The 10,879-nt window shown below is 33.1% G+C and overlaps 1 protein-coding gene across 1 annotated transcript in view; it reads left to right on the top strand.

Moving 5' to 3' along the window:
• The window catches only part of LOC118746150 (solute carrier organic anion transporter family member 74D-like), a 171,205-nt gene that overhangs the window by 5,131 nt on the left and 155,195 nt on the right, over nt 1-10,879 (top strand). Inside the window, exon 2 of the mRNA XM_036479935.1 lies at nt 2,026-2,113. The gene's annotated coding sequence lies outside the window, so the exon portion shown is untranslated. The remainder of the gene's footprint in view (nt 1-2,025; nt 2,114-10,879) is intronic.

Raw genomic sequence — 10,879 nt, 5'->3', positions numbered from 1 at the left:
ATCCTCATCCTCATCCTCATCCTCATCCTCATCCTCATCCTCATCCTTTTCTTTATATTTATCTTGGTTTTTATTTTTATGTTTGTCATATTCTTCATATACATATTCCCCTTCACCTTTGCCCTTATATAAGTAAAGTGTTTAATTTTACCTAGGTCTTCATTTTTTCTTTATCTTTACGCAACTTTGTTTTTGTTTTTATTTTGACCTTTGCCTTTACGATTAGGTTTTAAATATTTCGCCATCTGTTTATCAAAAATCGAAATATGTACTTACGCACACATACATACTTTTTGTCTCCTTCCCTCACTTCCAACGCATGAACGTGTTAGCAAAACGATGACGAAGTGATTTTGTATGGGAAATCATTTATGTCCATATACTTCCCAATACTTCCCACATACCAAACGAAAGGAAAACTCTTGGATTTTTGACTAAAGAAAACCAAAACAAAATAACTCGAGCTAATTTGCTAATTTTTTTAAAAAAATTTTGCCTTAAAATGCTCAATATTTGTTGAATTTATATAAAATCTGTACACGATAATATTTCTATTGCTCAATCAATCAATATTTGTTGAATTTATATAAAATCTGTACACGATAATATTTCTATTGCTGCAAAGATTCTATATCCTGAAAATGAAAGCTATATCTGCACATCATAAGCTGCTGGAGCACTCTAAAGGCTCAAATTGACCCCAAAATAAGCCAATGTTTACCGTTCTTTTTGCGACAGAAACCCGATTTGGTTACGTACAAAAATAAATCTGTCGATAGGAATTTTATCTTTGAAACGCCATACTTTTCTTTGAAATCGCTTTGTTAGTTGTCGTGCAAAATGCGTTTTCGTGAAGCTCTAAAAATTACATCTGCAACATTTCAGCATAGCCTCCATATCGAAACGTAAGAGGGATTCTACGTCAAAACCAAACCAAAGGTTGTTAAAACGATATTGGTCGTTTTCATTTTTATTTTATTAAGAACGAGGTATAAGACTTTAAGGGTAATTTACTCAAAGCCTGGTTAAAAACTAATCTGCGGTTAAACATAGTTTTCCACGTCTTCGACTCCATGCATATAACGGGGTGTTGGTAGCGTCGATAGCGATGTTTAACCGGAGATTAGTGTCAACCAGGCTTTGAGTGAATGGCCCTAAGGGTTGCAGAATGTTTGATTTTTGTCAAACACGAACGAATAAAAAAAAATACGAAGCTGCGTGGCCGAAAAATTACGATTTATGGAGGGCACCCAATTACTTACATTTAGTCTGTCCCAGTTAGTGTTGCCAGAACTTTTTCAGACAAAAGGCCAAATGGCCAAAAAAATAAAGCTAAAAAAGCTAAATCAAAATTTTAGTTATGGCTAAGAAAAATAGCTAAATTAACAAACCAAATATTCTGGGTCGTTATTATAACTTCATAACAGTGTCAATGTACATATATGTATATATACATATCGCACGTTTAATAGTATAGAGATGTAATTCCAAATTTGGGTTTTCAGAGATTTCATTATGCAATTAACAAGCTTGATAAGTGGAATAAGTTCAGTCCAACAGATAACCGAACTTCCCAAACTTGGCGAAGATATGTGTCTCTCTACCTGTCTGTTTGTATACCAACTGTATGAAGGTATTGCCAAGATCATTTCTGAAAAAAATCTGGAGGCTTGCCACCTGTTTTTTAAACTCAAATAAATAGAGATTATGGGTCAGGCACTGATGTCTTGCTGATCAAAAAACGAAATAATACTTGGCTGAGTTTATGAGAGTTCTTATTTTAGTGGCAAGGATCACCAAATCGTTAGTTTAATCTTATTTTTGAAAATGAATAAAAGTGGCGTAAATAAAGAAAATATCGTGAATAATGTGATTTGCATGATATCTCAGTTTCGAGGTGCTTAATGTATACCTACTTTAGTTGACATACATACATATGTATGTACATACATACGAAATATATTATTATGTACATACTACATACACTAATCAAAACTAATCAGTGTTTTCATTTTTATATTTCAGCTAAATTGACAACAATTGTGCCACAATACTACAACAATGATAGCAATACAAACAGCTAGTATGACGAATTGTTTTTTATGCAAATAAGGTAATTACCAACACTAACCCTATGGGCACATACAGTGGCGTAGACAGAGGGGCCAATGATCTATTTACTATTTTTTACTTGTTTTCTTATCCTCGTTTTCCCCGCTCAGTTTAAAAAAGTTGGCGCTTTTTTTTTTATATTTGACACTTTGTATCCCGTACACTTGTTGCAAAGTGTTTGGCCGATCTCCTTCTCCACATGGAGCGACCTACAGTTTTACGCCGCCTCCGTACGGTAAATTCATTTTAAGAGAACCTTTTCATGGCTTAATACACTCGGAGGTTTGGCATTGCCTGCTGTTAGAAAAATCTGTTTCTAATTTGGTGATGCCCGGACCAGGAATCGATCCCATAGCTAAACAAAGTTAGCAGTCCCTCTCTCAGTCCCATTTTTTGCTTGGTTTAATATAAATAAGTTTCCATTCTTTTAATTAGTTAAAAATAAACATCTCAAGAAAACAAAAAAATGTAGTTTTTAAAGTACTAAATGCGTTTATCTTTTAAATTTAAGAAGATATTTTCTTAACATACTTCACAAGAAATTAATAATAAAAATCTTTATAAAAATCTCAAGGTCGCCCCTCGGCAGGCAATGGCAAACCTTCATATGTATTTCTGCCATGAAAACAGCTTCTCATAAAAATACAGTCGCAGTTCGGTGTCGGCGTTAAACTGTGGGTCTCTCCCCTTTGTGTGACAACATCAAGGCGCACGCCACAAATCGGAGGAGAAGCTCGGCCAAACACTAACATATCGTCGTTATACTGTCATACTACTATGTCAAACTATCGAATATGAAAATGGGTACTTTTCAGGAGGACAAAAAAACTGTTGTAAAAAATGTGGTTGTCATAAGGAAAAAGTGTAATATTCGACACTTTGGTAAAGCCAGTACGCTCTGCTTCTAAGAAGACTAGAAAGTCGACGATTTGCCAACTTACGTAGCATTATACCGTGCGACAGTGAATTTAACATACGAGAAAATCAATATGTTCACAAACCTGGGGACCAAATGTAGTACAACTGCGCTTTTAGTTTTTCTATCTAACGTCAGGATTTTTGTTAAAAAGACTTTGAAATTTCTAGAATATAATTGAATAAAAAACTTGTTAAAAAGATTCGGTGCATTGTAGAATAACAATATGGGTATCAATTAAAAGGAAAAATTCTGTAGAATACAAAAAAAAAATTATTTTTGAGTGCACCAGGACGACTAAGTATTGAAAATGTCCTTTTAAAACTTTATCCTTGAATATCCTTGGAAATTTCCAATATTTATTTTTGATTAAAATATTTGTCAAGGACTAATATGTTAACTACCACATTCTCGAATTTCGTCCTTCTGACTTTATTAGTTTAGGATAAAAAAACAATTAGACTTCTCTTCAGGACCGTAGCCAGGATTTTTTTTCAGAGGGAGATTCTGGCAAAGTATTTTTTTTATTTTCACTTTTATTTCAACATATTTTGATTAAAAGAAAAATACTGATAAAAATAAAATATTTCAAACAAACAACGAAAAATATAATTGATAATCGCATGAGGCTATTGCCTGAAAATTTTAAAATGCACTTGTTGGCATTGTGCTACTATGATAGCACAGCCGAGTAATCATAGTCAACTTATGTACAGTAGACTGCATCACTCCCCATAAAAAAAAAAAACGGTACTGTTTTTCCACTGGAATTAAGATTTACGTGAGCTGGGCCGATTTTATATCTCCAAAAATTGAGTTTTTATTAATAAAAACAGTGTTTTTTTTTAATATTTAAAAAAAACTACCTCAGATGACTAAACAGTTAAAGCTTAAAAAATTTCCTTTAAAATATTTTTAAATAATTTTCTACGGAATCATAATAATGAGATTTTTGATGCTGTTTTTGCACTTTTTTCAAATACTGGTTTAAGAAAATTTTGAAGAACTCAGCCAAAACCGTACCAAATAAGACTTGTGAGGTATCATTGGTAAGGTTTTTTCTCACCCTTTTAATATCTTTTTGAATAAGCTAATTCAAAGTATGAAAGCGGAAGTTAAGATAAACGAGTGTCATTCCATGTTGAATTAAGATGTGTTGGTATTGAATAAAGAAAAAATTCGGACGTGAATGAGTTTTTTTGCAAAGAAAGATGAGATGGTGAAGGGTGAGAAAATACCTTTCCATTGATACCTCATAAGTCTATATCGGTAAAGTTTTGGAGCAGTTATTCAAGTTTTTCTAACTCCAATCTTTTAAAAAAGTTAAAAAAACAGTATCAAAAATCTCATTATTATAGTTCCGATGATACAATTTTTTAATATTTTTATAGAGATTTTTTTAGCTTAGACTGTTTTGTCATCTGAGGAGATTTTTTTCTAAAAAATCCTTTAAGAAACTATTTTATTCATTAAAAAAAACTCCATTTTAGAGGTATTTTCAAACCGGTCCAGCTCACGTAAATCTTAATATTTTTCCGAAATATTTTGGTAGAAGTCATAAAACATACTAGGTTTGGTAATCAGGCTGGAAAACCGCATCTTTTTTTGGTGATGCAGTCTAATGTACAGTAGTCGAAAAAAATATAGCAAGTTTTAAAATATTAATAGTCGTTATTTAATTTTGGTTAGTTTTTATAGTTCATTCTTTAGCATCATCCGTATAAATACAAGTTTAAAGGCAATGTCACATGAATGGTTATTTGCCAAAATTTGGTGCAAATCGTATCCCAAATATTTTTCTTTATCCCAAACACGAAAATTAATTGTTGAAATTTTCAATATAACATCGCGGGATTGTACCAATCTTTTGACTACAAAAAAAAATTCCCAATTTTTTTATTTTGTACCAATAGCCCAATAAAAAAATGTACCTATCTGTCAAACGTACCAATCGAGTGCCACTGCCTTAAAAACTTATGCAATTTAAAAATGGTAATAAATCCGTGATAAATACGCAATAAAACGCAGAGCCTTAATTTAATGTATTCTCTTTTATTTCAATTCAACCGGAAGAAGGAACAACATAAGGGTATAAGACTAAGTAGTTAAATTGTGTATCTATACTACGGGTGATGCCAAATTATTATTTTCAACAAACACACCAAGAATACCTAGAACTCACCCAATTCAATGTCAGTATTTTTCGTTTGAATACGCATTCGTTCTGCACTTCACAAATGCTTTTTCATATTTCGAAGCCAAAAAAAAAAATTCATTTCAACATTTTGCCTCTGATGGGATTTGAACCCGCACCTTCTGGAAGCTAACAAATAACAGCAAGCACCTCTGCACGCTCAGCCACAGCCAGACATGTAAGTGTGCTTTCAAATGTTGAGTTTGAATTGTGTGCAAGCAGCAAGCCGATTGTCCAACTCTGCATTTGATTCCAACTACTTTAAAATGCATCTGGATTAAAACACTTTAAAGTCACTATGTTTCATTTAAATCCGCTTTAGATCTGCACTTCACAGATGCTTTTTCATACATCCAAGACACAAATTGTTTCTTTTGGTAAAAGGGGTATCAAAATTCGAAACATTTACTCACTTCACTTGTTTCAAAGTAGTTTTTCAATTAGTTTGGTTTTAAAAAAAGTCACTTGTTTCCGACTGGGTAGTTACAATATACATAAATGAAGATGCTGGAATCATTATTATGGAACCATGTATGCGCTCTAAAAGAACAAACTGAACGTATGATGTACGGCTTCAGTACTTTAATTGTTTTGTATACAAGGGCGTAGCCAGCCTTCACTTAGGGGACAGGAGTTTATGCAGAGGGCAGAAATGTTTTTAATTAATTTCTGTTTTTTGTGTATCTAAATAATATAATTTTTTTGTTTAAAATATTTTATTTATAAAAAAGGTATTTTTTTGATTTTAAGTATTTTTTCTCAAATTTTTATATATGAAGTGTACAAATATACATACCAGAAGAAAGGAGTTTTAATCGCCTTTACAACGATACCGTATCGGTTTGTAATTTTTTTGTCTAAACTACTTTTTTATAAAAAAGGGTATTTTTCCTTTTAAGTGTTTTTTTCTAAAATTTGTATATACGAAGTATACAAATACGCATATCAGAAAAAAGGAGGTTTAATTGCATTAACAACGATATCAATTTTTTAAAAATCGGTTAGTAATTTTTTTGGTTTAAAATATTTTTTTTTTTATAAAAAAAAGGTATTTTTTCCTCTTAAATGTTTGTTCTCCAATTTTTACATACGAAGTATACAAATATGCATATCAGAAGAAAGTGGGTTTAATCACATTTGCAACGATACCAAAAATCAGTTCAAAATTGTTTGAAATATAAGGTTTTTAATTTTTCGAAGAGCCGACCTTATTGCACCTGTAATATAAGTTTGCACAAAATAAGTTTATGTACCATTCAAATAAGAGCAATAGGCGGAATACGTCTATGTTTTTAGTTATTTACATTTAATAGATAATAAAAAATAATTTTTTACCAAAGGCCCATATCTCAGTTTCGTAGGGTAACTTCGAAAAACGGAGAAATTGCTTTTTTACCTATGACTTAATCTCTTAAAAAAAATTTGTTTGGTCCGATACCCAGCCGAGTCCTGTACAGTGTAATAATTCCAGTATCTTCATTTATGTATATTGTAACTATCAATATTTTATAAGAGAAGTGTACATTTTTTTATCTAAAACTAATTAATGTAGAAGGACGAAATTCGACGATGTGGTAGTTTACATATTAGTCCTTAATATATATTTTTTTCAAAAATAAATATGGAACATTTCCGAGGATATTCAAGGATAAAGTTTTAAAAGGACATTTTCAACACTTATTCGTCCTGGCGCACCAAAAAATTATTATTTTTTTAATTCTACCGAATTTTTCCTTTTCATTGATACCCATATTGGGGTACATATTGTTAACTCTACAATACACCAAATCTTTTAAATAATTTTTTTATGCAATCATATCACGGAAATTTCAAAGTCCTTTAAAATAAAAATTAAATCATGACGTCAGCGCGAAAAATTAAAAACGCAGTTATACTATATTTGGCTCCTAGTTTTGTGTATATATTGATTTTTTCGCGTGTTTTAAAAATTTTTTGTTTTTGTCCCACGCTGTTATGAACGCATGCCCAAGGTATCGTAAATGAAAAAGCATTTTTGCCCATTCGATAGTTAGACTTGGTAGTGACGATATATGTAACCAATCTATTATACTCAAGTGATATTTTCTACGCGTGAATATTACATAATATTTGAGTCGCAGAAATATTATTCACAATCGGTGCCTCTGACCATTGTGAGCCCCACCTTTGAAAGTTCTTAATCATTAGTTGTAAGTCATTGGCCCCTTATCGTTTGTAAATAGTCAATATTCGTTAGTCTACGGTACTTCGCCATAAATCATCATTATTTATTAGTCGCTGATCATAAGTCATTGCATCTTAGTCAATACTGATATTTCTATATTCAAAATCCATACGTTATTAAATAGTCATTGGTTGTTGCTCATAAGTAATTTGCCCATTAGTTGTCACTAGTTTGTCATTGGTTGTCACTAGTGGGCAGTCGTTTGTCATTAGCCATAAATCACATAACCCCCTTTCAAAAATCCTGGCTACGCTATTGGGTACATATTTACGTATGTATGTTTTGTAGCCGTACATCATTCATTGACTCATTTACTCTTTAATTTATTTTATTCCTCCATTTATTCTAATTTCAATTTTCATCACTTTTCATTCTCAATTTCATTTTCATTGCATTAGCCACACTTGTGTATACATACCCTGCAATAATTGTTGGACCATGTGGTCCACATTTGAGTACTTACAATATGCTCCTTTGTAATGCAATAGCGGACCATCTCGTGTCGTGTTTTAACAATCGTCATCACTCCATGTTTATTGGGCTGTGTTGCCGAGAGGTGTGTAGGTACTCCATCAAGCAGTCCCTTGGAGTAGTTTTATGCTACTCTGATGTAATGCAGAGCTGAAGTATATGGTCCGGCCCTAGGACATTGCAATGTTAATTGGACCACATTTTTTGTACGCATTTCGATTAATTTTGGAGTACTCCTTGATCTTTATGGAGTAGTCGCAATTTTTGCAGGGTACATGTTCACTTACACATGCGCACATTTACACTATAATTTCTCGCTCAATCACTCACTCAATTGGCGGCTGTCATTCTCACATTCATTACAATCAATTCAGTCGTTCATCACTTGGAATGTATTGTTAGCTTTCCTGCCACGTTTCAATTTATGTGCCACAACACAAACAATAGCAAATGTGATGTTTGCAACACCAACGCAATCGTTGGAAATGTCACAAATGTTGAAAATGTTGCAAGTACGTCACTAGTGCCACTGCCATTGCAACAAAAACACACACTTGTACCCGCATGGGCAGTCCACATCCCATTGAATAGCAAGGTATATGTACTTACCCTGTGGGGAAAATCTCTAGTTCTGAATTGGTGCGCTTCTAGTACATTTAGGCCCAGTACTAGTTCGCGATAAATCTCTTTTGCATGCAAGCAACTGGCGAATTTAACATGGTGATGTCCTAGGAAGTGTCAATTGCCCCCCGCTGCATCCCTTTTTCGATAGTTCAGAACTAGACCTAAATTCTATAGTTCCGAACCAGTTCGAAAATCGACAGACGAATGAAAAAAGTATCATGATTTTTCAATCTTTTTGGTTCATCCGTTGCGCGATTTTAAGTTATTTTGGAAGAAATGTGTTTTCAATTTGAAATTAAATTTGTTTGAATGAAGAAATGTACGTTTACATACCTTTAGCTGTAGCTGAGTTTGCAGAGGTGATCGTTGTTATTTCTTAGATTCCAGACGGTCCCAAGATGTTGAAATGTTAACACAAATTTTAGTTTTGTATTACCAAGCTATGAAAAAGCATCTGCGAAGCACAGAATAGAAGCGTATTTGAACGAAAAAGTCACCGAACTCATATCTATGTAAGGTAAACAAGCCCCCCGCTGCATCCCTTATTCGATAGTTCCGAACTAGTTCTAAATTCGACAAATAAGATCTAGTTCGTTCTGCATCCCTTTTTCTATAGTTCCGAACCATTTCTAAATTCGTCACTTTAGATATAGATTTCTAGTGAAAAAACTGAAAAAATAGTTTTTTAAAAGTACCACTTTTCGCCGATTTTGGACTGGAGGGGATCTAGTTCCTATCGGATTAGTTCCTTTTTGGCGATAAAAACCTAGTACGGCACTACAAAATTGATTCACCAGTCCGCGGTTTCCCTGCAGGGTACTTATGCACTCATACATATGCTAGTATGTATCAATGTATGAGTTTATGCACTAATGTAAGTTTTATAAGTCCGGGGCAACAGAAATTATTCTACTAAACTAGATTTTCCGCACTCGACTCGCATGTAATTGTCAACAATTTGCCGCCAATTGTTCATGATATGGCAAATGAAAAGTTACATTACATAATTACAAATACCCATACTGTGCGTGTTGAACAATTACTGTAAACCAGAGAAAATATGATGAAAACCCAATTGGCATACAGTTCCAATTCCAGTTCCTTGATAGAAAACATATGTACATTGTATATGTATGTATGTAAATTACTCTTGTTTTCTAGGTATGGGCATCCAAACCACACCTATGTCAGTTAATGCACAGTTCGGTCCAATGAAATTTTGAACCCCACGAATAAAGCAAGATAATTTGCCGAACAGAGTCGTTTTTGTTTTTTGAAAACAGGTAGCAGCATTAGAGCAAAAACAACACTTATGTGTATTTTGTTGCTGCTTCTGGCATCTAAATTGTCCAAAATGTATTCTACATTTTTTACATATATGATATATCATAGTTGTCGATGTGAAATATAAACAAAAATTTAAATAAAAAATTAAAATTGCCCCGACTTCCTTTCTTTGTATTTTTTTCACTCCAGAATCATCACTACATTTTTTAAAATGCCCAATAATCAGCGTTTATGCTCCTAAGTTAAGCAAATTTTCCAAATGCTAATTTCGCTGTTTTCTTTTGAAGATTCGCATGCAAACAGATTTTGCCATTTAAGAGTTTTTGTGAAAAAAATTAACAATATTTGACAGTTAAGAGGTCAACAAATTTGAAAACATAAATCAAAACAACTGATCTCAGGCTAATACCTGTTTAATATGCCTTGGCTGTAGCTGAGTGTGCCGAGGTATTTGCTATTTATTACAATAAAATTTGGCGCTTACACTTTTGCTAAGTGTTTGGCCGAGCTTCTCCGCCTATTTATGGTGGGCGTGTTGATGTTGTTACACAAATGGAGGGACCTGCAGTTATACGACGCTCCCGAACGGTAAATAGATTTTATGAGATGCTTTTTAACGGCAGAAAGACACTCGGTGGTTTGCCATTGCCTGCCAAGAGGCGACCGCTGTTAAGAAAAAAACTTTTTTCTATATTTTTGCGATATTGCTTTGATCGAGATGAGGAAGTTCAATTCGAAGCAAAATTTGTGCCAATAAATTGTGTGCCAAAAAAATGTATTCTGGATTATATAGGTTGCTGACATTTTTCAAAAACGGCAATTTTCACACTTTAAGGTTAAATTATCTATAAGCTAGGGTTCTCGATCATTCGCATTTTTTCCAAAACCGGTTTTTTGAGTTACGCGAAAAACTGTAATTAAAAAAACAGAACCAGTTGCCTATTTTGAAAATAAGAAAAACCTGGAAAAAACGGTTTTATTCAACATAGTTTTCATACAGTGAAAATGCTTATGTTGGTAAGAAGTCATGACCAAAAATGGCAATTAATCT

This window comes from Rhagoletis pomonella, unplaced genomic scaffold (genome assembly GCF_013731165.1).
Source record: "Rhagoletis pomonella isolate Grant_MI unplaced genomic scaffold, Rhpom_1.0 Rhpom_scaffold_00010, whole genome shotgun sequence".
Classification (NCBI taxonomy): Eukaryota; Metazoa; Arthropoda; class Insecta; order Diptera; family Tephritidae; genus Rhagoletis; species Rhagoletis pomonella.
This window is presented reverse-complemented; position numbering and strand designations above follow the sequence as displayed.